This window comes from Anopheles coustani, chromosome 3 (assembly GCF_943734705.1).
Source record: "Anopheles coustani chromosome 3, idAnoCousDA_361_x.2, whole genome shotgun sequence".
NCBI lineage: Eukaryota > Metazoa > Arthropoda > Insecta > Diptera > Culicidae > Anopheles > Anopheles coustani.
Window position 1 is genome coordinate 78,524,867 of NC_071288.1, and position 4,302 is coordinate 78,529,168.

At 42.4% G+C, this 4,302-nt stretch overlaps 1 non-coding gene across 1 annotated transcript; it reads right to left on the minus strand.

Annotated features, from left to right (window-relative positions):
• Positions 1 to 3,834: 3,834 nt before the first annotated feature.
• On the minus strand, positions 3,835 to 3,907 carry Trnar-acg (transfer RNA arginine (anticodon ACG)). Its single transcript has one exon. It is a non-coding gene; the product is annotated as a tRNA-Arg (tRNA).
• Between the last annotated feature and the right edge of the window lie 395 nt (positions 3,908 to 4,302).

Below are 4,302 nucleotides of genomic sequence, written 5' to 3' on the forward strand. Positions count from 1 at the left end.
ATTAGGCCTGGGATGTTGGTGGAAAAGTAAAAAACAAGAAAACAAAACTAGAAGCCCAAACCTTGGTGGGGGCTTTTTGTTTTACTCTTGGTGCTTGTGATTGGCGATGGTGGTGGAAAAGTTGTTGTTTTTTTTATTCCGTTTATTTTTTATTTTCAGCGCAAGTCATTCAATTGATTTTTCTGCGAACAAAACATTTACAACGAACAACAAGGTAGTTATTTGCAAGCAATGTACTCGTTAAAAATGAAATTAGAAAGATATCGCACAGGATAACGATGGTTGCGTATAGTCTTGGCTGGAGAATTCTACTTATTTCGAACTATGTTTAGACCTAGCTTCCCGTTGAGAAATGGCAGCAGTAATTGTCCAATTACTGCCGATCGCCCCTCGGGCTAGGAGACGTTTGATTGAAAAGTTAAACAAGAACGGGAAAATGCTTAGCAAAGAATATAAAATAAGAAAAGATCAACAAGACATCGCCAACCGGAACGGCTAGCGGCTCTGTGCGCCATTTGTATCGACATTTGAATCGACAGCTTATAATTAGCTACGCCCGAGGGCGACAATTAAACTCGAATGTTTCCGACCGAGCAAAAAGAAGGCGCTTCAGCTGGCGAGGTACCGGTGGGTTAGTTTTTCTTCTCTTTGGTCTAACAGAACACGGGATTTCCGCGCAAACAGGATCTTCAGGAATCCCCCTTCGGGAGGGTACTGAAGGGAACAAAAGGTCGTCGCATAAAAACGCATCCCGGGTCGAGTGAATGCATTCGACTTAGCAACAGTGTCGCTTTTGCCCGACCGGGAATTGGTGCCCTTGCGACATATGTACCTACAAGAGTAGTTAGCAGTTTGTCAATCTCTCGTCAAGGCCTCTGCCGTAGGGCTGGTCACGGTTGAGGATATTAATTGTCTTATAACCGACGGAAGAGCCCCCGTCACGTGTACCCTTGGATGACGTCCTCGGGTCATCTAACACCCCGGATGCCGGAATGTCTGATTGATGCCGTTTTGATTTCGTACGGCGTTCGTTTGCAATCGGTTCTACCGAAACCCTTCGCCTAGGATTCCAAAGCTGCATCAATCTCCATCGTCGTTTTGTCGTATGAATGATTAGCAAGCAGTCATTTATTTTCCCAGCACAAAACTCACGTCAGAGATGCAAGTTTCTCATCAGTGAACAAGGTAGAGTGTAAAAGGACACTCGACTGCGTGTCTAAATGATCTGGGAGGTAAATATCCTTAGTGTTGTGAGCTCCCGGTAACGAGTCCTGTCATGCAATTTCACCAGCGAGGCTTTAAGGTTTGAGAAATGATCAAACACTTGAAGAAGACAAATCAAACGGAAATCGGTGCTAAAAAGGCAAGCATTTTCTCATGCGCTAATTGTTTCGGTAGTTGGGTAGTCACAATGAGGGTTTTCCTTAAAAAGGATCTCTCTCCGGATGAGATTATTGTAAAGCATTATTAATGACTTGTCAAAACCTTTGGCAGCTAGCGATGCTTAGGCCGGCATTGTGAAACCGTTACACACCATTCATTATAACCAGTTGTACAAATGGGATGCAATTAACAGGATGAGTTTGAGCTGCCTAAAAGAAAAGCACCAGGAAAATCATTTCACAGAACACAAGCTTGTGTCATTTATTTTTTTTTGTAACAACCAGCAGTTTGTCGAGTTGATCAGTAACAAAGGATAATTTAAATGACAGCACTGACTCCGATAATTAAATTGTTTCTGGTTTTCCGCTTTAACCATAAAACAAAAGTGTATCGTGCAAAAAAAAAATGTCACTTGTGTAATTTATTAGTATTTTATGCGGTATGCTTTCAATAAAAATTACATCGAACTGAAACTCGATACAATGCATTTACTCCCGGCTTGTTTGTGTACGATAAGAGAATTTTTGCAACGCGACGCAACAGCTAAAGCGAATCAAATTTATTGTGGATTGTGTCATAACGCATTGAGCGTTTTTTTTTATTAATATTTTTCCCTCAATCCCCTGTACAGAAGTGGTTGCATTTTTAGACCCTTTCGTTGATCATCAAATAGCGATGATTTACCCTCGGAACTGCACCGCAAATGTCAACACTTTGTGCCATTATTTATCCTCTTCCCCGTTTGGGGTGGATGTTTTTCGTGTTGTTTTTTTGTTGTTGTCGCTCTCTACCATGAAAGGCATTCGGGTGGGAATTGGCATTTTTCCCCGGCGGCATTTCAATTAAAACGTGCAGAAAAATTTATGTCCATTCGTTAGGCCGTGTGCCCTCGATATGGGACGAAAAGAAAGAAGAACACAGAAAGGACACTCTCTGCCCGGTAAAGGTCACAACGGGTGCGTGCGTGTGTTTGTGTGGGGTTTTTTCCGGGTCTAGTCAGCCCCTGGGAGCATTTGCTGCTAATAGAATGGTACCTCTCGGTGTCAGAAATGAGTTACGAATGCCGAAAAGGACACACAGGTCCCACGGAGAAAGCCCATAAAGTACACCGTCGAGGACATGGTGGCCGACATTATGACTAACTGTTTGTTTTCATTTCGGGGTCCCAAAATGTGCACATTACCGAGCCAAACAAAACGGGTTTCCAATGGTTTCTCCACGCCGGGTCAGAACTCGATATTCTTTTCATCTCCCCAATCGTCTTCCGAATCAAATTCTACAAGAGGTATTTATTCTTGGTGTTGCTCACATTTCACGGGATAGAAACCGTCGATAACAAGAGAACAGGATGGCTCATAATTCATAATCTCTCCTTTAGAAAGACGGTTTTCTTCCTTAGGTTTTTTGTTGGGACCATTTGGTAGAAAAGGAGGCTGTTTCCTTCAGCCTGCTGAGATCGTTTTTGATAGAAGATGAAAAAACACGTTGTTCACCTTTTAAATTGATCTAAATTTAAATCCTGCTAAGTTTATGTTTATTTTTACTTCTCGCTTTGATTTCAAACATAAGTTTCAGTAAAACTTTTTTTTTGTAGTATTTTCCCTTTTTACACGACAACTATAAACCAACAAATTTTACGTCATTATTTCGATCGCACCGAAAAAACAGCACAAGCTAAAAATAAAAGCAACTTCGCAAAAGCAGAAAAACATAATTTATAATCGTTATTTATTATCGCCCGGCCTATATCTCCGATAGGCTTTCGGCCGAATCGCGGCAGCTTTTGCGCTGCGAATGATGTATGTCTTTTGCTGGCCCGGCTTCCCTTTTTCCACCAGCAGAAGAGCACTAATCCCCGATGTTGCTTTCCTCCCGAACGCTTTCATCTTCCCGCCACCACGGGCCCATCGTTTGTGGCACCAGAAAATTATGATGTCCACCGAAGCATCTTCGCCGGTACGTCTTTATTTTGGTGTTGGTGTGCGTGTGTATGTGTATGAGAGAGAATAAAACAGATTCACTACGAAAAGGATGAAATTAATAGCATGGGAGAAATCGGCACGGAGAGGTTCGATGTTGACAAAACTGGTCACGACGATGGTCAGCGAAGCGAAGATTACAATCGCCATGATAAGCGCGACATGGTGTGGTGTGTGGTGGGACAGCGGTGTGATGATGGCCGTTGTGTTTGTGGGTCACCAAGAAACACGTCCACACGCACTGATTCTGCTGATGTTCGTTCTGCTATCGGTCACTTCCACCGGCCAAATGTGGGTCAAGGACGCCAAAAATGTATCTTATCTAATAATAGATTGCTTGACGACATGAACAACAGCATTTGTTTTTCGTTTCTCATCACACACTACCATATGCTGTTATCTTTTTGTGAAGGTCTTTGATCGTTGTTAGCATTTGCTGTTGTGAGAAAAAAAAAGATTGAATGTCTCTCGCCGATCCTGCCAGGAGTCGAACCTGGAATCTTCTGATCCGTAGTCAGACGCGTTATCCATTGCGCCACAGGACCCTGTTGAATAACTAGCGCAAGTAAAGAGTGTTGTTAGTAGTTTGTTTTCTGATGTGGATCTATTTTTGAAAAGCGTCGATCGTGTACGCTGATTTGTGGTAACAATCTCCCCGTTCTAATCTTAGAAAATGTGTAGCAAATTGAATCACTACTATTCTTCGTACTTGGCTTTATCAATGCACAACCATCGCTTTTACAAACATTGGATTGCTTAGCAAAACTTTCGGACGCCTGATTGTGAAACTCATAAACCTAGTTAGGCTTTGTTTGTTTGTTGGTTACCAACATTTGCTTTTCAATTTCCGGCCACGTGTGTTTAATACTGAAACAAGCCGAAATTATCACTTGTTTGGACTACGGGTTTTAAAACTTCTCGCCGCGATTCACGAGCTGCA